General features: G+C 46.5%; 26 non-coding genes and 12 pseudogenes across 26 annotated transcripts; all 38 read right to left on the reverse strand.

Annotated features, from left to right (window-relative positions):
* Nucleotides 1-3,355: 3,355 nt before the first annotated feature.
* LOC125607662 lies at nt 3,356-3,472 on the reverse strand (annotated as a pseudogene).
* Nucleotides 3,473-3,851: 379 nt separating this feature from the next.
* On the reverse strand, nt 3,852-3,962 carry LOC125607652 (annotated as a pseudogene).
* Nucleotides 3,963-4,341: 379 nt separating this feature from the next.
* LOC125607442 lies at nt 4,342-4,460 on the reverse strand. Its single transcript, XR_007338601.1, has one exon. It is a non-coding gene; the product is annotated as a 5S ribosomal RNA (ribosomal RNA).
* Nucleotides 4,461-4,839: 379 nt separating this feature from the next.
* Nucleotides 4,840-4,958, reverse strand: LOC125607496. The gene has a single exon (XR_007338655.1). It is a non-coding gene; the product is annotated as a 5S ribosomal RNA (ribosomal RNA).
* Nucleotides 4,959-5,339: 381 nt separating this feature from the next.
* LOC125607664 lies at nt 5,340-5,450 on the reverse strand (annotated as a pseudogene).
* A 379-nt stretch (nt 5,451-5,829) lies between these two features.
* Nucleotides 5,830-5,948, reverse strand: LOC125607387. Its single transcript, XR_007338546.1, has one exon. It is a non-coding gene; the product is annotated as a 5S ribosomal RNA (ribosomal RNA).
* Nucleotides 5,949-6,325: 377 nt separating this feature from the next.
* LOC125607656 lies at nt 6,326-6,436 on the reverse strand (annotated as a pseudogene).
* A 379-nt stretch (nt 6,437-6,815) lies between these two features.
* On the reverse strand, nt 6,816-6,926 carry LOC125607657 (annotated as a pseudogene).
* Nucleotides 6,927-7,306: 380 nt separating this feature from the next.
* On the reverse strand, nt 7,307-7,417 carry LOC125607655 (annotated as a pseudogene).
* Nucleotides 7,418-7,795: 378 nt separating this feature from the next.
* LOC125607467 lies at nt 7,796-7,914 on the reverse strand. Its single transcript, XR_007338625.1, has one exon. It is a non-coding gene; the product is annotated as a 5S ribosomal RNA (ribosomal RNA).
* A 379-nt stretch (nt 7,915-8,293) lies between these two features.
* On the reverse strand, nt 8,294-8,404 carry LOC125607653 (annotated as a pseudogene).
* A 378-nt stretch (nt 8,405-8,782) lies between these two features.
* Nucleotides 8,783-8,901, reverse strand: LOC125607438. The gene has a single exon (XR_007338597.1). It is a non-coding gene; the product is annotated as a 5S ribosomal RNA (ribosomal RNA).
* A 377-nt stretch (nt 8,902-9,278) lies between these two features.
* Nucleotides 9,279-9,397, reverse strand: LOC125607388. The gene has a single exon (XR_007338547.1). It is a non-coding gene; the product is annotated as a 5S ribosomal RNA (ribosomal RNA).
* A 381-nt stretch (nt 9,398-9,778) lies between these two features.
* LOC125607665 lies at nt 9,779-9,889 on the reverse strand (annotated as a pseudogene).
* Nucleotides 9,890-10,268: 379 nt separating this feature from the next.
* Nucleotides 10,269-10,387, reverse strand: LOC125607389. Its single transcript, XR_007338548.1, has one exon. It is a non-coding gene; the product is annotated as a 5S ribosomal RNA (ribosomal RNA).
* A 378-nt stretch (nt 10,388-10,765) lies between these two features.
* LOC125607644 lies at nt 10,766-10,877 on the reverse strand (annotated as a pseudogene).
* Nucleotides 10,878-11,255: 378 nt separating this feature from the next.
* Nucleotides 11,256-11,366, reverse strand: LOC125607666 (annotated as a pseudogene).
* Nucleotides 11,367-11,744: 378 nt separating this feature from the next.
* LOC125607501 lies at nt 11,745-11,863 on the reverse strand. The gene has a single exon (XR_007338660.1). It is a non-coding gene; the product is annotated as a 5S ribosomal RNA (ribosomal RNA).
* A 370-nt stretch (nt 11,864-12,233) lies between these two features.
* On the reverse strand, nt 12,234-12,344 carry LOC125607658 (annotated as a pseudogene).
* Nucleotides 12,345-12,714: 370 nt separating this feature from the next.
* Nucleotides 12,715-12,833, reverse strand: LOC125607443. Its single transcript, XR_007338602.1, has one exon. It is a non-coding gene; the product is annotated as a 5S ribosomal RNA (ribosomal RNA).
* A 371-nt stretch (nt 12,834-13,204) lies between these two features.
* Nucleotides 13,205-13,315, reverse strand: LOC125607654 (annotated as a pseudogene).
* A 379-nt stretch (nt 13,316-13,694) lies between these two features.
* Nucleotides 13,695-13,813, reverse strand: LOC125607391. Its single transcript, XR_007338550.1, has one exon. It is a non-coding gene; the product is annotated as a 5S ribosomal RNA (ribosomal RNA).
* Nucleotides 13,814-14,192: 379 nt separating this feature from the next.
* On the reverse strand, nt 14,193-14,311 carry LOC125607392. The gene has a single exon (XR_007338551.1). It is a non-coding gene; the product is annotated as a 5S ribosomal RNA (ribosomal RNA).
* A 376-nt stretch (nt 14,312-14,687) lies between these two features.
* Nucleotides 14,688-14,806, reverse strand: LOC125607393. The gene has a single exon (XR_007338552.1). It is a non-coding gene; the product is annotated as a 5S ribosomal RNA (ribosomal RNA).
* Nucleotides 14,807-15,184: 378 nt separating this feature from the next.
* LOC125607394 lies at nt 15,185-15,303 on the reverse strand. The gene has a single exon (XR_007338553.1). It is a non-coding gene; the product is annotated as a 5S ribosomal RNA (ribosomal RNA).
* Nucleotides 15,304-15,681: 378 nt separating this feature from the next.
* Nucleotides 15,682-15,800, reverse strand: LOC125607395. The gene has a single exon (XR_007338554.1). It is a non-coding gene; the product is annotated as a 5S ribosomal RNA (ribosomal RNA).
* A 378-nt stretch (nt 15,801-16,178) lies between these two features.
* Nucleotides 16,179-16,297, reverse strand: LOC125607396. Its single transcript, XR_007338555.1, has one exon. It is a non-coding gene; the product is annotated as a 5S ribosomal RNA (ribosomal RNA).
* A 378-nt stretch (nt 16,298-16,675) lies between these two features.
* LOC125607397 lies at nt 16,676-16,794 on the reverse strand. The gene has a single exon (XR_007338556.1). It is a non-coding gene; the product is annotated as a 5S ribosomal RNA (ribosomal RNA).
* A 377-nt stretch (nt 16,795-17,171) lies between these two features.
* On the reverse strand, nt 17,172-17,290 carry LOC125607398. The gene has a single exon (XR_007338557.1). It is a non-coding gene; the product is annotated as a 5S ribosomal RNA (ribosomal RNA).
* A 377-nt stretch (nt 17,291-17,667) lies between these two features.
* On the reverse strand, nt 17,668-17,786 carry LOC125607399. Its single transcript, XR_007338558.1, has one exon. It is a non-coding gene; the product is annotated as a 5S ribosomal RNA (ribosomal RNA).
* A 378-nt stretch (nt 17,787-18,164) lies between these two features.
* Nucleotides 18,165-18,283, reverse strand: LOC125607400. The gene has a single exon (XR_007338559.1). It is a non-coding gene; the product is annotated as a 5S ribosomal RNA (ribosomal RNA).
* Nucleotides 18,284-18,661: 378 nt separating this feature from the next.
* LOC125607402 lies at nt 18,662-18,780 on the reverse strand. The gene has a single exon (XR_007338561.1). It is a non-coding gene; the product is annotated as a 5S ribosomal RNA (ribosomal RNA).
* Nucleotides 18,781-19,158: 378 nt separating this feature from the next.
* LOC125607403 lies at nt 19,159-19,277 on the reverse strand. Its single transcript, XR_007338562.1, has one exon. It is a non-coding gene; the product is annotated as a 5S ribosomal RNA (ribosomal RNA).
* Nucleotides 19,278-19,655: 378 nt separating this feature from the next.
* On the reverse strand, nt 19,656-19,774 carry LOC125607404. Its single transcript, XR_007338563.1, has one exon. It is a non-coding gene; the product is annotated as a 5S ribosomal RNA (ribosomal RNA).
* A 376-nt stretch (nt 19,775-20,150) lies between these two features.
* LOC125607405 lies at nt 20,151-20,269 on the reverse strand. Its single transcript, XR_007338564.1, has one exon. It is a non-coding gene; the product is annotated as a 5S ribosomal RNA (ribosomal RNA).
* A 378-nt stretch (nt 20,270-20,647) lies between these two features.
* On the reverse strand, nt 20,648-20,766 carry LOC125607406. Its single transcript, XR_007338565.1, has one exon. It is a non-coding gene; the product is annotated as a 5S ribosomal RNA (ribosomal RNA).
* Nucleotides 20,767-21,141: 375 nt separating this feature from the next.
* Nucleotides 21,142-21,260, reverse strand: LOC125607407. The gene has a single exon (XR_007338566.1). It is a non-coding gene; the product is annotated as a 5S ribosomal RNA (ribosomal RNA).
* Nucleotides 21,261-21,638: 378 nt separating this feature from the next.
* Nucleotides 21,639-21,757, reverse strand: LOC125607472. The gene has a single exon (XR_007338630.1). It is a non-coding gene; the product is annotated as a 5S ribosomal RNA (ribosomal RNA).
* Nucleotides 21,758-21,787: the final 30 nt, after the last annotated feature.

Consider the following 21,787-nt stretch of genomic DNA (forward strand, 5'->3'; position numbering starts at 1 on the left):
TTTGAGGCCTGATAGGTCGCAATGTAGCGAGATGGGGGTCTGACAGGTCGCTACGTAGCGAGTGGAAGTAAGCCAAGAAGAGTCCTACTTGTTTTCGTCGTAAAATCTCAACGGAAACTCCGATTGAGACGAAACGAAAAGTGTTTCGATGAGGATTCAAAAGAGAACCCAATGGAGGACCTTTTGGAGGCTTTACCGGTCGCTACGTAGCGAGTGAAGGTCAGACAGGTAGCAACATAGCGAGTGGAAGCGAGCCAAGAAGAGTCCTACTTTTTTTCGTCGTAAAATCTCAACAGAAACTCCGATTGAGAAGAAACGAAAAGAATTTTGATGAGGATTCAAAAGAGAACCCAAAGGAGGACCTTTCTGAGGCCTTACAGGTCGCTATGTAGGGAATGAAGGTCAGACAGGTCGCTACGTAGCGAGTGGAAACGAGCCAAGAAGAGTCCTACTTGTTTTCATCGTAAAATCTCAACGGAATTCCGATTGAGACGAAACGAAAAGCGTTTCGACGAGGATTCAAAAAAGAATCCAAATGAGGACCTTTCTGAGGCCTTACCGGTCGCTACGTAGCGAGTGAAGGTCAGACAGGTCGATACGTAGCGAGTGGAAGCAAGCCAAGAAGTGTCCTACTTGTTTTCGTCGTAAAATCTCAACGGAAACTCCGATTGAGACGAAACAAAAAGCGTTTCGATGAGGATTCAAAATAGAACCCAAAGGAGGACCTTTCTTATGCCTTACCGGTCGCTACATAGCGAGTGAAGCTCAGACAGGTCGCTACGTAGCGAGTGGAAGCGAGCCAAGAAGAGTCCTACTTGTTTTCGTCGTAAAATCTCAACGGAATTTCTGATTGAGACGAAACAAAAAGCGTTTGGATGAGGATTCAAAAGAGAACCCAAAGGAGGACCTTTTTTACGCCTTACAGGTCGCTACGTAGCGAGTGGAGAGCTGGTTTGAGCTCGGTCGCTACGTAGCGACCGAGCAGCGTGTGCATGCTCGGTCGCTACGTAACGACCGAGCAGTGTGCGTGCTCGGTCGCTATGTAGCGACCGAGCAGTGTGCGTGCTCGGTCGCTACGTAGCAACCGAGCAGTGTGCGTGCTCGGTCGCTACGTAGCGACCGAGCGATGTGCGCGCTCGGTCGCTATGTATCGCTATGTAGTGACCGACCAGCGTGTGCATGCTCGGTTTCTACATAGCGACCGAGCAGTGTTCGTGCCCTGTCGCTACGTAGCGACCGAGCAGTGTGCGTGCTCGGTCGCTACGTAGCGACCGAGCAGTGTGCGTGCTCGGTCGCTACGTAGCGACCGAGCAGTGTGCGTGCTCGGTCGCTACGTAGGGACCGAGCAGTGTTCGTGCTCTGTCGCTACGTAGCGACAGAGCAGTGTGCGTGCTCGGTCGCTACGTACGACCGAGCAGTGTGCGTGCTCGGTCGCTACGTGGCGACCGAGCAGCATGTGCGTGCTCTGTCGCTACGTGGCGACCGTGCAGTGTTCGTACTCTGTCGCTACGTAGCAACTGAGCAGTGTGCGTGCTCGGTCACTACGTAGCGACCGAGTAGTGTGCGTGCTGGGTCGCTACGTAGTGACCGAGCTGTGTAATCGATCGATTCTGTTTCCTTTTTCCGCGATTAACCTAGGGGTTTTTCAGCGGTTTTTGGGAGAACGAGTTTTACCCTTCCAAAATGTTTTCGGAAAACTTGCTTTGGTAAAATATTTATACATTGAGACTTCTTTTGTTTGGTAATGAGCCAAACTTACGGGTTTTGATAAGATTTATCGTGTCCCTTCGTGTTTACAGGGAGAAATCGCGAGCTTGTTTTAGTGCTCTTCCTGTGGCGGAAGGTCGCGACTAAGTTTATGATTTTGTTGAAAACTACGGCGTTTGCGTAAGCGTTGGCCATAGGAGCAGTCAGTGCTGCGAGTTTGTCTTTCATATATCCAGACATCGTTTCAATCAAGCGTTTTGTGGCCATGAGTAAGAGTAATCCGTAACCCCCCCTCCTTCTAGCGCCAAACTGTGGGAACCGAAATTCGCACTGTCGATTTCCGTTTAAATTGGAAAACTAGGAAAACCCTAATTTCCCAGAGGTCCCGGATCTCTGCGAGAGCCAACGACAAATGACCAAATATATGCAGAAATCATGAAAAGATAACAAACGAGTTTAGAAAAAACAGTGGATCTCATTTCGAGTCCGCGTAAGAGCGTTGCGATCATTACAAGAGATCATAAACGTTTTGGCCGCAAAGGCTGTCAGCGAGTTACTTAGTTCTAGCGGCCTAATAGCTCAAACCTAGTTGAGTCGCAGCTCGATAACAAAAGACGAAAAAGATACAGAAAAGGTTTTTGATTGTTTTTGGACTGAACCTTGTTAAAGGCTGCCTACGTACCCCTTTCGAGGATCAAGCCGAACGTAGTTCAATTGATAGAGCTGGACAAGAGATCGAACTGCCTGGGCGAGTTCGTCTAGTAACTGAGTGCCAGACATAGAAACCGAACTTGTCGAGAATAAAGCCTAAAGTTTCTAAGTGCAAAGAATTCCGAGTCTAAAAAGTTCTCCTTTTTTTATGCCTCTCGCCTAGGACTCCTTATATACTCGCTCCAAGGTCGGTTTACGCTTTTACTCTTCTGCCCTTAAGCCGTCATAGCATAAAATGGAGATATTCCATTTTTTCCGATCTTCGTAATTATCTTCAAAATTCCGTACTTATCCGCGGAAACTTGACATTTATCTTCCCTTGCGAACCAAGCGTAAACCTTCCTACGGTTTATGGGCTTTTGGTTAAGAAATCGTAAGATGGGCCTCGAGTCATATCTTAGGTCCCTTTGGGCCGTATTCCGGCTCGAAACGTTTATTGCGACTTCTTTCGATAAAGAACAGACTTTCCGCAGTTTTTACCGCAAAGTTTGCTCGATGATTTAGAATGGCTGAAAACATGAACTGAGTTTGCTACAGTCTTCGGGAGATAGCATCGAAGGATAGACGAGAGTTCTTGGACTGGTGTAGAATCGACATTTCGTAAGAGCTCGGTCGCTACGTAGCGACCAAGCTTGGCTCGAGCTCGGTCGCTACATAGCGACTGAGCGGAACGGACGCTACGTAGCACCCGAGCTTGGCTCGAGCTCGGTCGCTACGTAACGACCGAGCGGGATGGACTCTCGGTCGCTACGTGGCGACCGAGCTGTGTGCATGCTTGGTCGCCGTGTATCGATCGAGCTTGGCTTGTCCGCGGTCCGATTTCCATACCCGAGCTTGTCCGCGACCGATTTGAATACATGTCCGTTGCCTTCGGACATTCGGTATTTCATGCTGATTTTTACGGACTTTCAGACATTGATTCCGTTGTGACCGATTTTGACCCCAACAAGGACTTCCCGGGAGGTCACCAATCCTAGTACTACTCTCGCCCAAGCAGGCTTCACTGCGAAGTTCTGATGGGATCCAGTGCATTAGTGCTGGTATGATCGCACCCATCAGTGCATCACTCTCGTTTCTATATATCCTTTTCTCGGCCAATCCAAGTGCAAGGCCGTGGGGCCCACATGATTTTCTAGCAATTTTGTTTCGAGCGAAAAAGTGCGTCGAGGTTAATGGTGTTAAGAAAGCATCAAAAACACCCTGAGAATCTGCTTTCGATCTTTTTTACGTACCATAACTTTCTGCAGCCCAGTTGAGGGTCAAAACGGCTGAATTTGAACACGAAAAATTACGCCGTCTTGTCACCGCCCATTATGGATTCTGGAACTTTCCGAAATGGTGCTATGGGCGACGTAGTTCCTCACGGTTCAAAAGTTATGAAATTTTCAAGTTTAGACTCGTTTTAGGCTGAAAAAAAATAAAAAAAATAAAAAGGAGTGCAACACGAGGACTTCCCGGGAGGTCACCAATCCTAGTACTACTCTCGCCCAAGCACGCTTAGTTCTGATGGGATCCGGTGCATTAGTGCTGGTATGATCGCACCCGTCAGTACATCACTCTCGTTTCTATATATCCTTTTCGCGGCCAATCCAAGTGTAAGGCCGTGGGGCCCACATGTTTTCTTGCCGTTTTATTTCGAGCGAAAAAGTGCGTCGAGGTTAATGGCGTTAAGAAAGCATCAAAAACACCCTGATAATTCGTTTTCGATCTTTTTTACGTGCCTTAACTTTCCGCAGCCCGTTTCAGGGTCAAAACGGCTGAATTTGAGCCCGAAAAATTGTGCCGTCTATTCACCGCCCATTATGTTTTCTAGGGCTTTCCGAAATGGTGCAATCGGTGACGTAGTTCCTCACGGTTCAAAAGTTATGAGGTTTTCAAGTTTAGACTCGTTTTAGGCTGAAAAAAAAAAATAAAAAATAAAAAGGGATGCAACACGAGGACTTCCCGGGAGGTCACCAATCCTAGTACTACTCTCGCCCAAGCACGCTTCACTGCGGAGTTCTGATGGGATCCGGTGCATTAGTGCTGGTATGATTGCACCCGTCAGTACATCACTCTCGTTTCTATATATCCTTTTCTCGGCCAATCCAAGTGCAAGGCCGTGGGGCCCACATGATTTTCTTGCCATTTTGTTTCGAGCGAAAAAGTGCGTCGAGGTTAATGGTGTTAAGAAAGCATCAAAAACACCCTGAGAATCCGCTTTCGATCTTTTTTACGTGCCATAACTTTCTGCAGCCCGTTTGATGGTCAAAACGGCTGAATTTGAACCCGAAAAATTACGCCGTCTAGTCACCGCCCATTTGGATTCTGAGGCTTTTCCGAAATGGTTCTATGGGCGACGTAGTTCCTCACGGTTCAAAAGTTATGAGGTTTTCAAGTTTTGACTCGTTTTAGGCTGAAAAAAAAATATAAAAATAAAAAGAAGTGCAACACGAGGACTTCCCGGGAGGTCACCAATCCTAGTACTACTCTTGCCCAAGCACGCTTCACTGCAGAGTTCTGATGGGATCCGGTGCATTAGTGCTGGTATGATCGCACCCATCAGTACATCACTCTCGTTTTTATATATCCTTTTCTCGGCCAATCCAAGTGCAAGGCCGTGGGGCCCACATGATTTTCTGGCTGTTTTGTTTCGAGCGAAAAAGTGCGTCGAGGTTAATGGTGTTAAGAAAGCATCAAAAACACCCTGAGAATCCGCTTTCGATCTTTTTTACGTGCCATAACTTTCTGCAGCCCGTTTGATGGTCAAAACGGCTGAATATGAAGCCGAAATATTACGCCATCTAGTCACCGCCCATTATGGATTATGTGGCTTTCCGAAATGGTGCTATGGGCGACGTAGTTCCTCACGGTTCAAAAGTTATGAAGTTTTCAAGTTTAGACTCGTTTTAGGCTGAAAAAAAAATAAAAAAAAATAAAAAGGAGTGCAACACGAGGAATTCCCGGGAGGCCACCAATCCTAGTACTACTCTCGCCCAAGCACGCTTAGTTCTGATGGGATCCGGTGCATTAGTGCTGGTATGATCGCACCCGTCAGTACATCACTCTCGTTTCTATATATCCTTTTCGCGGCCCATCCAAATGCAAGGCCGTGGGGCCCACATGATTTTTTTGCCGTTTTGTTTCGAGCGAAAAAGTGCGTCGAGGTTAATGGTGTTAAGAAAGCATCAAAAACACCCTAAGAATCCGCTTTCGATCTTTTTTACGTGCCATAACTTTCTGCAGCCCGTTTGATGGTCAAAACGGCTGAATTTGAACCCGAAAAAATACGCCGTCTAGTCACCGCCCATTATGGATTCTGGAGCTTTCCGAAATGGTTCTATGGGCGACGTAGTTCCTCACGGTTCAAAAGTTATGAGGTTTTTAAGTTTTGACTCGTTTTAGGCTGAAAAAAAATTATAAAAATAAAAAGGAGTGCAACACGAGGACTTCCCGGGAGGTCACCAATCCTAGTACTACTCTCGCCCAAGCACGCTTCACTGCGGAGTTCTGATGGGATCCGGTGCATTAGTGCTGGTATGATCGCACCCGTCAGTACATCACTCTCGTTTCTATATATCCTTTTCTCGGCCAATCCAAGTGCAAGGCCGTGGGGCCCACATGATTTTCTGGCCGTTTTGTTTCGAGCGAAAAAGTGCGTCGAGGTTAATGGTGTTAAGAAAGCATCAAAAACACCCTGAGAATCCGTTTTCGATCTTTTTTACGTGCCATAACTTTCTGCAGCCCGTTTGAGGGTCAAAACGGCTGAATTTGAGCCGAAAAATTACGCCGTCTAGTCACCGCCCATTATGGATTCTGGGCTTTCCGAAATGGTGCTATGGGCGACGTAGTTCCTCACGGTTCAAAAGTTATGAGGTTTTCAAGTTTAGACTCGTTTTAGGCTGAAAAAAAAAAAAAAAAAAAAAAAGGAGTGCAACACGAGGAATTCCCGGGAGGTCACCAATCATAGTACTACTCTCGCCCAAGCACGCTTAGTTCTGATGGGATCCGGTGCATTAGTGCTGGTATGATCGCACCCGTCAGTACATCACTCTCGTTTCTATATATCCTTTTCGCGGCCAATCCAAGTGTAAGGCCGTGGGGCCCACATGATTTTCTTGCCGTTTTGTTTCGAGCGAAAAAGTGCGTCGAGGTTAATGGTGTTAAGAAAGCATCAAAAACACCCTGAGAATCCGTTTTCGATCTTTTTTACGTGCCTTAACTTTCCGCAGCCCGTTTGAGGGTCAAAACAGCTGAATTTGAACCCGAAAAATTGCGCCGTCTATTCACCGCCCATTAGGATTCTGAGGCTTTCCGAAATGGTTCTATGGGCGACGTAGTTCCTCACGGTTCAAAAGTTATGAGGTTTTCAAGTTTTGACTCGTTTTAGGCTGAAAAAAAAATAAAAAAAATAAAAAGGAGTGCAACACGAGGAATTCCCGGGAGGTCACCAATCATAGTACTACTCTCGCCCAAGCACGCTTAGTTCTGATGGGATCCGGTGCATTAGTGCTGGTATGATCGCACCCATCAGTACATCACTCTCGTTTTTATATATCCTTTTCTCGGCCAATCCAAGTGCAAGGCCGTGGGGCCCACATGATTTTCTGGCTGTTTTGTTTCGAGCGAAAAAGTGCGTCGAGGTTAATGGTGTTAAGAAAGCATCAAAAACACCCTGAGAATCCGCTTTCGATCTTTTTTACGTGCCATAACTTTCTGCAGCCCGTTTGATGGTCAAAACGGCTGAATTTGAAGCCGAAAAATTACGCCGTCTAGTCACCGCCCATTATGGATTCTGGGGCTTTCCGAAATGGTGCTATGGGCGACGTAGTTCCTCACGGTTCAAAAGTTATGAGGTTTTCAAGTTTAGACTCGTTTTAGGCTGAAAAAAAAATAAAAAAAATAAAAAGGAGTGCAACACGAGGAATTCCCGGGAGGTCACCAATCCTAGTACTACTCTCGCCCAAGCACGCTTAGTTCTGATGGGATCCGGTGCATTAGTGCTGGTATGATCGCACCCGTCAGTACATCACTCTCGTTTCTATATATCCTTTTCGCGGCCCACCCAAATGCAAGGCCGTGGGGCCCACATGATTTTTTTGCCGTTTTGTTTCGAGCGAAAAAGTGCGTCGAGGTTAATGGTGTTAAGAAAGCATCAAAAACACCCTAAGAATCCGCTTTCGATCTTTTTTACGTGCCATAACTTTCTGCAGCCCGTTTGATGGTCAAAACGGCTGAATTTGAACCCGAAAAATACGCCGTCTATTCACCGCCCATTATGGATTCTGGAGCTTTCCGAAATGGTTCTATGGGCGACGTAGTTCCTCACGGTTCAAAAGTTATGAGGTTTTTAAGTCTTGACTCGTTTTAGGCTGAAAAAAAATTATAAAAATAAAAAGGAGTGCAACACGAGGACTTCCTGGGAGGTCACCAATCCTAGTACTACTCTCGCCCAAGCACGCTTCACTGCAGAGTTCTGATGGGATCCGGTGCATTAGTGCTGGTATGATCGCACCCATCAGAACATCACTCTCGTTTCTATATATCCTTTTCTCGGCCAATCCAAGTGCAAGGCCGTGGGGCCCACATGATTTTCTGGCTGTTTTGTTTCGAGCGAAAAAGTGCATCGAGGTTAATGGTGTTAAGAAAGCATCAAAAACACCCTGAGAATTCGTTTTCGATCTTTTTTACGTGCCATAACTTTCTGCAGCCCGTTTGATGGTCAAAACGGCTGAATTTGAAGCCGAACAATTACGCCATCTAGTCACCGCCCATTATGGATTCTGTGGCTTTCCGAAATGGTGCTATGGGCGACGTAGTTCCTCACGGTTCAAAAGTTATGAGGTTTTCAAGTTTAGACTCGTTTTAGGCTGAAAAAAAATAAAAAAAATAAAAAGGAGTGCAACACGAGGACTTCCCGGGAGGTCACCAATCCTAGTACTACTCTCGCCCAAGCACGCTTAGTTCTGATGGGATCCGGTGCATTAGTGCTGGTATGATCGCACCCGTCAGTACATCACTCTCGTTTCTATATATCCTTTTCGCGGCCAATCCAAGTGTAAGGCCGTGGGGCCCACATGATTTTCTTGCCGTTTTATTTCGAGCGAAAAAGTGCGTCGAGGTTAATGGCGTTAAGAAAGCATCAAAAACACCCTGAGAATCCGTTTTCGATCTTTTTTACGTGCCTTAACTTTCCGCAGCCCGTTTGAGGGTCAAAACGGCTGAATTTGAGCCCGAAAAATTGTGCCGTCTATTCACCGCCCATTATGTTTTCTAGGGCTTTCCGAAATAGTGCTATAGGCGACGTAGTTCCTCACGGTTCAAAAGTTATGAGGTTTTCAAGTTTAGACTCGTTTTAGGCTGAAAAAAAAAAAAAAAAAAAAAAGGGATGCAACACGAGGACTTCCCGGGAGGTCACCAATCCTAGTACTACTCTCGCCCAAGCACGCTTCACTGCGGAGTTCTGATGGGATCCGGTGCATTAGTGCTGGTATGATCGCACCCGTCAGTACATCACTCTCGTTTCTATATATCCTTTTCTCGGCCAATCCAAGTGCAAGGCCGTGGGGCCCACATGATTTTCTTGCCATTTTGTTTCGAGCGAAAAAGTGCGTCGAGGTTAATGGTGTTAAGAAAGCATCAAAAACACCCTGAGAATCCGCTTTCGATCTTTTTTACGTGCCATAACTTTCTGCAGCCCGTTTGAGGGTCAAAACGGCTGAATTTGAACCCGAAAAATTACGCCGTCTAGTCACCGCCCATTTGGATTCTGGGGCTTTCCGAAATGGTGCTATGGGCGACGTAGTTCCTCACGGTTCAAAAGTTATGAGGTTTTCAAGTTTTGACTCGTTTTAGGCTGAAAAAAAATATAAAAATAAAAAGGAGTGCAACACGAGGACTTCCCGGGAGGTCACCAATCCTAGTACTACTCTCGCCCAAGCACGCTTCACTGCGGAGTTCTGATGGGATCCGGTGCATTAGTGCTGGTATGATCGCACCCATCAGTACATCACTCTCGTTTCTATATATCCTTTTCTCGGCCAATCCAAGTGCAAGGCCGTGGGGCCCACATGATTTTCTGGCCGTTTTGTTTCGAGCGAAAAAGTGCGTCGAGGTTAATGGTGTTAAGAAAGCATCAAAAACACCCTGAGAATCCGCTTTCGATCTTTTTTACGTGCCATAACTTTCTGCAGCCCGTTTGATGGTCAAAACGGCTGAATTTGAAGCCGAAAAATTACGCCGTCTAGTCACCACCCGTTATGGATTCTGTGGCTTTCCGAAATGGTGCTATGGGCGACGTAGTTCCTCACGGTTCAAAAGTTATGAAGTTTTCAAGTTTAGACTCGTTTTAGGCTGAAAAAAAAATAAAAAAAAATAAAAAGGAGTGCAACACGAGGAATTCCCGGGAGGCCACCAATCCTAGTACTACTCTCGCCCAAGCACGCTTAGTTCTGATGGGATCCGGTGCATTAGTGCTGGTATGATCGCACCCGTCAGTACATCACTCTCGTTTCTATATATCCTTTTCGCGGCCCATCCAAATGCAAGGCCGTGGGGCCCACATGATTTTTTTGCCGTTTTGTTTCGAGCGAAAAAGTGCGTCGAGGTTAATGGTGTTAAGAAAGCATCAAAAACACCCTAAGAATCCGCTTTCGATCTTTTTTACGTGCCATAACTTTCTGCAGCCCGTTTGATGGTCAAAACGGCTGAATTTGAGCCCGAAAAAATACGCCGTCTAGTCACCGCCCATTATGGATTCTGGGGCTTTCCGAAATGGTTCTATGGGCGACGTAGTTCCTCACGGTTCAAAAGTTATGAGGTTTTTAAGTTTTGACTCGTTTTAGGCTGAAAAAAAATTATAAAAATAAAAAGGAGTGCAACACGAGGACTTCCCGGGAGGTCACCAATCCTAGTACTACTCTCGCCCAAGCACGCTTCACTGCGGAGTTCTGATGGGATCCGGTGCATTAGTGCTGGTATGATCGCACCCGTCAGTACATCACTCTCGTTTCTATATATCCTTTTCTCGGCCAATCCAAGTGCAAGGCCGTGGGGCCCACATGATTTTCTGGCCGTTTTGTTTCGAGCGAAAAAGTGCGTCGAGGTTAATGGTGTTAAGAAAGCATCAAAAACACCCTGAGAATCCGTTTTCGATCTTTTTTACGTGCCATAACTTTCTGCAGCCCGTTTGATGGTCAAAACGGCTGAATTTGAAGCCGAAAAATTACGCCGTCTAGTCACCGCCCATTATGGATTCTGGGGCTTTCCGAAATGGTGCTATGGGCGACGTAGTTCCTCACGGTTCAAAAGTTATGAGGTTTTCAAGTTTAGACTCGTTTTAGGCTGAAAAAAAAATAAAAAATAAAAAGGAGTGCAACACGAGGACTTCCCGGGAGGTCACCAATCCTAGTACTACTCTCGCCCAAGCACGCTTCAGTTCTGATGGGATCCGGTGCATTAGTGCTGGTATGATCGCACCCGTCAGTACATCACTCTCGTTTCTATATATCCTTTTCGCGGCCAATCCAAGTGTAAGGCCGTGGGGCCCACATGATTTTCTTGCCGTTTTGTTTCGAGCGAAAAAGTGCGTCGAGGTTAATGGTGTTAAGAAAGCATCAAAAACACCCTGAGAATCCGCTTTCGATCTTTTTTACGTGCCTTAACTTTCCGCAGCCCGTTTGAGGGTCAAAACGGCTGAATTTGAGCCCGAAAAATTGCGCCGTCTATTCACCGCCCATTAGGATTCTGGGGCTTTCCGAAATGGTGCTATGGGCGACGTAGTTCCTCACGGTTCAAAAGTTATGAGGTTTTCAAGTTTTGACTCGTTTTAGGCTGAAAAAAAATAAAAAAAATAAAAAGGAGTGCAACACGAGGACTTCCCGGGAGGTCACCAATCCTAATACTACTCTCGCCCAAGCACGCTTAGTTCTGATGGGATCCGGTGCATTAGTGCTGGTATGATCGCACCCGTCAGTACATCACTCTCGTTTCTATATATCCTTTTCGCGGCCCACCCAAATGCAAGGCCGTGGGGCCCACATGATTTTTTTGCCGTTTTGTTTCGAGCGAAAAAGTGCGTCGAGGTTAATGGTGTTAAGAAAGCATCAAAAACACCCTAAGAATCCGCTTTCGATCTTTTTTACGTGCCATAACTTTCTGCAGCCCGTTTGATGGTCAAAACGGCTGAATTTGAACCCGAAAAAATACGCCGTCTATTCACCGCCCATTATGATTTCTGGAGCTTTCCGAAATGGTTCTATGGGCGACGTAGTTCCTCACGGTTCAAAAGTTATGAGGTTTTTAAGTCTTGACTCGTTTTAGGCTGAAAAAAAATTAAAAAATAAAAAGGAGTGCAACACGAGGACTTTCTGGGAGGTCACCAATCCTAGTACTACTCTCGCCCAAGCACGCTTCACTGCAGAGTTCTGATGGGATCCGGTGCATTAGTGCTGGTATGATCGCACCCATCAGAACATCACTCTCGTTTCTATATATCCTTTTCTCGGCCAATCCAAGTGCAAGGCCGTGGGGCCCACATGATTTTCTGGCTGTTTTGTTTCGAGCGAAAAAGTGCATCGAGGTTAATGGTGTTAAGAAAGCATCAAAAACACCCTGAGAATTCGTTTTTGATCTTTTTTACGTGCCATAACTTTCTGCAGCCCGTTTGAGGGTCAAAACGGCTGAATTTGAGCCGAAAAATTACGCCGTCTATTCACCGCCCATTATGGATTCTGTGGCTTTCCGAAATGGTGCTATGGGCGACGTAGTTCCTCACGGTTCAAAAGTTATGAGGTTTTCCAGTTTAGACTCGTTTTAGGCTGAAAATAAAATAAAAAGGAGTGCAACACGAGGACTTCCCGGGAGGTCGCCAATCCTAGTACTACTCTCGCCCAAGCACGCTTAGTTCTGATGGGATCCGGTGCATTAGTGCTGGTATGATCGCACCCGTCAGTACATCACTCTCGTTTCTATATATCCTTTTCGCGGCCAATCCAAGTGCAAGGCCGTGGGGCCCACATGATTTTCTTGCCGTTTTGTTTCGAGCGAAAAAGTGCGTCGAGGTTAATGGTGTTAAGAAAGCATCAAAAACACCCTGAGAATCCGTTTTCGATCTTTTTTACGTGCCTTAACTTTCCGCAGCCCGTTTGAGGGTCAAAACGGCTGAATTTGAGCCCGAAAAATTGCGCCGTCTATTCACCGCCCATTAGGATTCTGGGGCTTTCCGAAATGGTGCTATGGGCGACGTAGTTTCTTACGGTTCAAAAGTTATGAGGTTTTCCAGTTTAGACTCGTTTTAGGCTGAAAATAAAATAAAAAGGAGTGCAACACGAGGACTTCCCGGGAGGTCGCCAATCCTAGTACTACTCTCGCCCAAGCACGCTTCACTGCGGAGTTCTGATGGGATCCGGTGCATTAGTGCTGGTATGATCGCACCCGTCAGTACATCACTCTCGTTTCTATATATCCTTTTCTCGGCCAATCCAAGTGCAAGGCCGTGGGGCCCACATGATTTTCTGGCCGTTTTGTTTCGAGCGAAAAAGTGCGTCGAGGTTAATGGTGTTAAGAAAGCATCAAAAACACCCTGAGAATCCGCTTTCGATCTTTTTTACGTGCCATAACTTTCTGCAGCGCGTTTGAGGGTCAAAACTGCTGAATTTGAGCCCGAAAAATTACTCCGTCTAGTCACCGCCCATTGTGGATTCTGGGGCTTTCCGAAATGGTGCTATGGGCGACGTAGTTTCTTACGGTTCAAAAGTTATGAGGTTTTCCAGTTTAGACTCGTTTTAGGCTGAAAATAAAATAAAAAGGAGTGCAACACGAGGACTTCCCGGGAGGTCACCAATCCTAGTACTACTCTCGCCCAAGCACGCTTAGTTCTGATGGGATCCGGTGCATTAGTGCTGGTATGATCGCACCCGTCAGTACATCACTCTCGTTTCTATATATCCTTTTCGCGGCCAATCCAAGTGCAAGGCCGTGGGGCCCACATGATTTTCTTGCCGTTTTGTTTCGAGCGAAAAAGTGCGTCGAGGTTAATGGTGTTAAGAAAGCATCAAAAACACCCTGAGAATCCGCTTTCGATCTTTTTTACGTGCCATAACTTTCTGCAGCCCGTTTGAGGGTCAAAACGGCTGAATTTGAGCCCGAAAAATTACGCCGTCTATTCACCGCCCATTATGGATTCTGGGGCTTTCCGAAATGGTGCTATGGGCGACGTAGTTCCTCACGGTTCAAAAGTTATGAGGTTTTCAAGTTTAGACTCGTTTTAGGCTGAAAAAAAAATAAAAAAATAAAAAGGAGTGCAACACGAGGACTTCCCGGGAGGTCACCAATCCTAGTACTACTCTCGCCCAAGCACGCTTCACTGCGGAGTTCTGATGGGATCCGGTGCATTAGTGCTGGTATGATCGCACCCGTCAGTACATCACTCTCGTTTCTATATATCCTTTTCTCGGCCAATCCAAGTGCAAGGCCGTGGGGCCCACATGATTTTCTGGCCGTTTTGTTTCGAGCGAAAAAATGCGTCGAGGTTAATGGTGTTAAGAAAGCATCAAAAACACCCTGAGAATCTGCTTTCGATCTTTTTTACGTGCCATAACTTTCTGCAGCCCGTTTGAGGGTCAAAACGGCTGAATTTGAGCCCGAAAAATTACGCCGTCTAGTCACCGCCCATTATGGATTCTGGGGCTTTCCGAAATGGTGCTATGGGCGACGTAGTTCCTCACGGTTCAAAAGTTATGAGGTTTTCAAGTTTAGACTCGTTTTAGGCTGAAAAAAAATAAAAAAAATAAAAAGGAGTGCAACACGAGGACTTCCCGGGAGGTCACCAATCCTAGTACTACTCTCGCCCAAGCACGCTTCACTGCGGAGTTCTGATGGGATCCGGTGCATTAGTGCTGGTATGATCGCACCCGTCAGTACATCACTCTCGTTTCTATATATCCTTTTCTCGGCCAATCCAAGTGCAAGGCCGTGGGGCCCACATGATTTTCTGCCGTTTTGTTTCGAGCGAAAAAGTGCGTCGAGGTTAATGGTGTTAAGAAAGCATCAAAAACACCCTGAGAATCCGCTTTCGATCTTTTTTACGTGCCTAACTTTCTGCAGCCCGTTTGAGGGTCAAAACGGCTGAATTTGAGCCCGAAAAATTACGCCGTCTATTCACCGCCCATTATGGATTCTGGGGCTTTCCGAAATGGTGCTATGGGCGACGTAGTTCCTCACGGTTCAAAAGTTATGAGGTTTTCAAGTTTAGACTTGTTTTAGGCTGAAAAAAAATAAAAAAATAAAAAGGAGTGCAACACGAGGACTTCCCGGGAGGTCACCAATCCTAGTACTACTCTCGCCCAAGCACGCTTCACTGCGGAGTTCTGATGGGATCCGGTGCATTAGTGCTGGTATGATCGCACCCGTCAGTACATCACTCTCGTTTCTATATATCCTTTTCTCGGCCAATCCAAGTGCAAGGCCGTGGGGCCCACATGATTTTCTGGCCGTTTTGTTTCGAGCGAAAAAGTGCGTCGAGGTTAATGGTGTTAAGAAAGCATCAAAAACACCCTGAGAATCCGCTTTCGATCTTTTTTACGTGCCATAACTTTCTGCAGCCCGTTTGAGGGTCAAAACGGCTGAATTTGAGCCCGAAAAATTACGCCGTCTAGTCACCGCCCATTATGGATTCTGGGGCTTTCCGAAATGGTGCTATGGGCGACGTAGTTCCTCACGGTTCAAAAGTTATGAGGTTTTCAAGTTTAGACTCGTTTTAGGCTGAAAAAAAATAAAAAAATAAAAAGGAGTGCAACACGAGGACTTCCCGGGAGGTCACCAATCCTAGTACTACTCTCGCCCAAGCACGCTTCACTGCGGAGTTCTGATGGGATCCGGTGCATTAGTGCTGGTATGATCGCACCCGTCAGTACATCACTCTCGTTTCTATATATCCTTTTCTCGGCCAATCCAAGTGCAAGGCCGTGGGGCCCACATGATTTTCTTGCCGTTTTGTTTCGAGTGAAAGAGTGCGTCGACGTTAATGGTGTTAAGAAAGCATCAAAAACACCCTGAGAATCCGCTTTCGATCTTTTTTACGTGCCTTAACTTTCTGCAGCCCGTTTGAGGGTCAAAACGGCTGAATTTGAGCCCGAAAAATTACGCCGTCTATTCACCGCCCATTATGGATTCTGGGGCTTTCCGAAATGGTGCTATGGGCGACGTAGTTCCTCACGGTTCAAAAGTTATGAGGTTTTCAAGTTTAGACTAGTTTTAGGCTGAAAAAAAATAAAAAAATAAAAAGGAGTGCAACACGAGGACTTCCCGGGAGGTCACCAATCCTAGTACTACTCTCGCCCAAGCACGCTTCACTGCGGAGTTCTGATGGGATCCGGTGCATTAGTGCTGGTATGATCGCACCCGTCAGTACATCACTCTCGTTTCTATATATCCTTTTCTCGGCCAATCCAAGTGCAAGGCCGTGGGGCCCACATGATTTTCTGGCCGTTTTGTTTCGAGCGAAAAAGTGCGTCGAGGTTAATGGTGTTAAGAAAGCATCAAAAACACCCTGAGAATCCGCTTTCGATCTTTTTTACGTGCCATAACTTTCTGCAGCCCGTTTGAGGGTCAAAACGGCTGAATTTGAGCCCGAAAAATTACGCCGTCTATTCACCGCCCATTGTGGATTCTGGGGCTTTCCGAAATGGTGCTATGGGCGACGTAGTTCCTCACGGTTCAAAAGTTATGAGGTTTTCAAGTTTAGACTCGTTTTAGGCTGAAAAAAAATAAAAAAATAAAAAGGAGTGCAACACGAGGACTTCCCGGGAGGTCACCAATCCTAGTACTACTCTCGCCCAAGCACGCTTCACTGCGGAGTTCTGATGGGATCCGGTGCATTAGTGCTGGTATGATCGCACCCGTCAGTACATCACTCTCGTTTCTATATATCCTTTTCTCGGCCAATCCAAGTGCAAGGCCGTGGGGCCCACATGATTTTCTGGCCGTTTTGTTTCGAGCGAAAAAGTGCGTCGAGGTTAATGGTGTTAAGAAAGCATCAAAAACACCCTGAGAATCCGCTTTCGATCTTTTTTACGTGCCATAACTTTCTGCAGCCCGTTTGAGGGTCAAAACGGCTGAATTTGAGCCCGAAAAATTACGCCGTCTATTCACCGCCCATTGTGGATTCTGGGGCTTTCCGAAATGGTGCTATGGGCGACGTAGTTCCTCACGGTTCAAAAGTTATGAGGTTTTCAAGTTTAGACTCGTTTTAGGCTGAAAAAAAATAAAAAAATAAAAAGGAGTGCAACACGAGGACTTCCCGGGAGGTCACCAATCCTAGTACTACTCTCGCCCAAGCACGCTTCACTGCGGAGTTCTGATGGGATCCGGTGCATTAGTGCTGGTATGATCGCACCCGTCAGTACATCACTCTCGTTTCTATATATCCTTTTCTCGGCCAATCCAAGTGCAAGGCCGTGGGGCCCACATGATTTTCTGGCCGTTTTGTTTCGAGCGAAAAAGTGCGTCGAGGTTAATGGTGTTAAGAAAGCATCAAAAACACCCTGAGAATCCGCTTTCGATCTTTTTTACGTGCCATAACTTTCTGCAGCCCGTTTGAGGGTCAAAACGGCTGAATTTGAGCCCGAAAAATTACGCCGTCTATTCACCGCCCATCGTGGATTCTGGGGCTTTCCGAAATGGTGCTATGGGCGACGTAGTTCCTCACGGTTCAAAAGTTATGAGGTTTTCAAGTTTAGACTCGTTTTAGGCTGAAAAAAAATAAAAAAAAAAAAGGAGTGCAACACGAGGACTTCCCGGGAGGTCACCAATCCTAGTACTACTCTCGCCCAAGCACGCTTCACTGCGGAGTTCTGATGGGATCCGGTGCATTAGTGCTGGTATGATCGCACCCGTCAGTACATCACTCTCGTTTCTATATATCCTTTTCTCGGCCAATCCAAGTGCAAGGCCGTGGGGCCCACATGATTTTCTTGCCGTTTTGTTTCGAGCGAAAAAGTGCGTCGAGGTTAATGGTGTTAAGAAAGCATCAAAAACACCCTGAGAATCCGCTTTCGATCTTTTTTACGTGCCTTAACTTTCTGCAGCCCGTTTGAGGGTCAAAACGGCTGAATTTGAGCCCAAAAATTGCGCCGTCTATTCACCGCCCATTGTGGATTCTGGGGCTTTCCGAAATGGTGCTATGGGCGACGTAGTTCCTCACGGTTCAAAAGTTATGAGGTTTTCAAGTTTAGACTCGTTTTAGGCTGAAAAAAAATAAAAAAATAAAAAGGAGTGCAACACGAGGACTTCCCGGGAGGTCACCAATCCTAGTACTACTCTCGCCCAAGCACGCTTCACTGCGGAGTTCTGATGGGATCCGGTGCATTAGTGCTGGTATGATCGCACCCGTCAGTACATCACTCTCGTTTCTATATATCCTTTTCGCGGCCAATCCAAGTGCAAGGCCGTGGGGCCCACATGATTTTCTGGCCGTTTTGTTTCGAGCGAAAAAGTGCGTCGAGGTTAATGGTGTTAAGAAAGCATCAAAAACACCCTGAGAATCCGCTTTCGATCTTTTTTACGTGCCTTAACTTTCTGCAGCCCGTTTGAGGGTCAAAACGGCTGAATTTGAGCCCGAAAAATTACGCCGTCTATTCACCGCCCATTGTGGATTCTGGGGCTTTCCGAAATGGTGCTATGGGCGACGTAGTTCCTCACGGTTCAAAAGTTATGAGGTTTTCAAGTTTAGACTAGTTTTAGGCTGAAAAAAAATAAAAAAATAAAAAGGAGTGCAACACGAGGACTTCCCGGGAGGTCACCAATCCTAGTACTACTCTCGCCCAAGCACGCTTCACTGCGGAGTTCTGATGGGATCCGGTGCATTAGTGCTGGTATGATCGCACCCGTCAGTACATCACTCTCGTTTCTATATATCCTTTTCTCGGCCAATCCAAGTGCAAGGCCGTGGGGCCCACATGATTTTCTTGCCGTTTTGTTTCGAGCGAAAAAGTGCGTCGAGGTTAATGGTGTTAAGAAAGCATCAAAAACACCCTGAGAATCCGCTTTCGATCTTTTTTACGTGCCATAACTTTCTGCAGCCCGTTTGAGGGTCAAAACGGCTGAATTTGAGCCCGAAAAATTACGCCGTCTATTCACCGCCCATTGTGGATTCTGGGGCTTTCCGAAATGGTGCTATGGGCGACGTAGTTCCTCACGGTTCAAAAGTTATGAGGTTTTCAAGTTTAGACTCGTTTTAGGCTGAAAAAAAATAAAAAAATAAAAAGGAGTGCAACACGAGGACTTCCCGGGAGGTCACCAATCCTAGTACTACTCTCGCCCAAGCACGCTTCACTGCGGAGTTCTGATGGGATCCGGTGCATTAGTGCTGGTATGATCGCACCCGTCAGTACATCACTCTCGTTTCTATATATCCTTTTCTCGGCCAATCCAAGTGCAAGGCCGTGGGGCCCACATGATTTTCTGGCCGTTTTGTTTCGAGCGAAAAAGTGCGTCGAGGTTAATGGTGTTAAGAAAGCATCAAAAACACCCTGAGAATCCGCTTTCGATCTTTTTTACGTGCCATAACTTTCTGCAGCCCGTTTGAGGGTCAAAACGGCTGAATTTGAACCCGAAAAATTACGCCGTCTAGTCACCGCCAATTGTGGATTCTGGGGCTTTCCGAAATGGTGCTATGGGCGACGTAGTTCCTCACGGTTCAAAAGTTATGAGGTTTTCAAGTTTAGACTCGTTTTAGGCTGAAAAAAAATAAAAAAATAAAAAGGAGTGCAACACGAGGACTTCCCGGGAGGTCACCAATCCTAGTACTACTCTCGCCCAAGCACGCTTCACTGCGGAGTTCTGATGGGATCCGGTGCATTAGTGCTGGTATGATCGCACCCGTCAGTACATCACTCTCGTTTCTATATATCCTTTTCTCGGCCAATCCAAGTGCAAGGCCGTGGGGCCCACATGATTTTCTGGCCGTTTTGTTTCGAGCGAAAAAGTGCGTCGAGGTTAATGGTGTTAAGAAAGCATCAAAAACACCCTGAGAATCCGCTTTCGATCTTTTTTACGTGCCATAACTTTCTGCAGCCCGTTTGAGGGTCAAAACGGCTGAATTTGAACCCGAAAAATTACGCCGTCTATTCACCGCCCATTGTGGATTCTGGGGCTTTCCGAAATGGTGCTATGGGCGACGTAGTTCCTCACGGTTCAAAAGTTATGAGGTTTTCAAGTTTAGACTCGTTTTAGGCTGAAAAAAAATAAAAAAATAAAAAGGAGTGCAACACGAGGACTTCCCGGGAGGTCACCAATCCTAGTACTACTCTCGCCCAAGCACGCTTCACTGCGGAGTTCTGATGGGATCCGGTGCATTAGTGCTGGTATGATCGCACCCGTCAGTACATCACTCTCGTTTCTATATATCCTTTTCTCGGCCAATCCAAGTGCAAGGCCGTGGGGCCCACATGATTTTCTGGCCGTTTTTTTCGAGCGAAAAAGTGCGTCGAGGTTAATGGTGTTAAGAAAGCATCAAAAACACCCTGAGAATCCGCTTTCGATCTTTTTTACGTGCCATAACTTTCTGCAGCCCGTTTGAGGGTCAAAACGGCTGAATTTGAGCCCGAAAATTACGCCGTCTATTCACCGCCCATTGTGGATTCTGGGGCTTTCCGAAATGGTGCTATGGGCGACGTAGTTCCTCACGGTTCAAAAGTTATGAGGTTTTCAAGTTTAGACTCGTTTTAGGCTGAAAAAAAATAAAAAAATAAAAAGGAGTGCAACACGAGGACTTCCCGGGAGGTCACCAATCCTAGTACTACTCTCGCCCAAGCACGCTTCACTGCGGAGTTCTGATGGGATCCGGTGCATTAGTGCTGGTATGATCGCACCCGTCAGTACATCACTCTCGTTTCTATATATCCTTTTCTCGGCCAATCCAAGTGCAAGGCCGTGGGGCCCACATGATTTTCTGGCCGTTTTGTTTCGAGCGAAAAAGTGCGTCGAGGTTAATGGTGTTAAGAAAGCATCAAAAACACCCTGAGAATCCGCTTTCGATCTTTTTTACGTGCCATAACTTTCTGCAGCCCGTTTGAGGGTCAAAACGGCTGAATTTGAGCCCGAAAAATTACGCCGTCTATTCACCGCCCATTGTGGATTCTGGGGCTTTCCGAAATGGTGCTATGGGCGACGTAGTTCCTCACGGTTCAAAAGTTATGAGGTTTTCAAGTTTAGACTCGTTTTAGGCTGAAAAAAAATAAAAAAATAAAAAGGAGTGCAACACGAGGACTTCCCGGGAGGTCACCAATCCTAGTACTACTCTCGCCCAAGCACGCTTCACTGCGGAGTTCTGATGGGATCCGGTGCATTAGTGCTGGTATGATCGCACCCGTCAGTACATCACTCTCGTTTCTATATATCCTTTCTCGGCCAATCCAAGTGCAAGGCCGTGGGGCCCACATGATTTTCTGGCCGTTTTTTTCGAGCGAAAAAGTGCGTCGAGGTTAATGGTGTTAAGAAAGCATCAAAAACACCCTGAGAATCCGCTTTCGATCTTTTTTACGTGCCATAACTTTCTGCAGCCCGTTTGAGGGTCAAAACGGCTGAATTTGAGCCCGAAAAATTACGCCGTCTATTCACCGCCCATTGTGGATTCTGGGGCTTTCCGAAATGGTGCTATGGGCGACGTAGTTCCTCACGGTTCAAAAGTTATGAGGTTTTCAAGTTTAGACTCGTTTTAGGCTGAAAAAAAAAAAAAAAAAAAAAGGAGTGCAACACGAGGACTTCCCGGGAGGTCACCAATCCTAGTACTACTCTCGCCCAAGCACGCTTCACTGCGGAGTTCTGATGGGATCCGGTGCATTAGTGCTGGTATGATCGCACCCGTCAGTACATCACTCTCGTTTCTATATATCCTTTTCTCGGCCAATCCAAGTGCAAGGCCGTGGGGCCCACATGATTTTCTGGCCGTTTTGTTTCGAGCGAAAAAGTGCGTCAAGGTTAATGGTGTTAAGAAAGCATCAAAAACACCCTGAGAATCCGTTTTCAATCTTTTTTACGTCCCTTAACTTTCCGCAGCCCGTTTGAGGGTCAAAACGGCTGAATTTGAGCCCGAAAAATTACGCCGTCTAATCACCGCCCATCGTGGATTCTGGGGCTTTCCGAAATGGTGCTATGGGCGACGTAGTTCTTCACGGTTCAAAAGTTATGAGGTTTTCAAGTTTAGACTCGTTTTAGGCTGAAAAAAAATAAAAAAATAAAAAGGAGTGCAACACGAGGACTTCCCGGGAGGTCACCAATCCTAGTACTACTCTCGCCCAAGCACGCTTCACTGCGGAGTTCTGATGGGATCGGGTGCATTAGTGCTGGTATGATCGCACCCGTCAGTACATCACTCTCGTTTCTATATATC

Source organism: Brassica napus, chromosome A3 (assembly GCF_020379485.1).
Source record: "Brassica napus cultivar Da-Ae chromosome A3, Da-Ae, whole genome shotgun sequence".
In the NCBI taxonomy this organism is placed as follows: Eukaryota; Viridiplantae; Streptophyta; class Magnoliopsida; order Brassicales; family Brassicaceae; genus Brassica; species Brassica napus.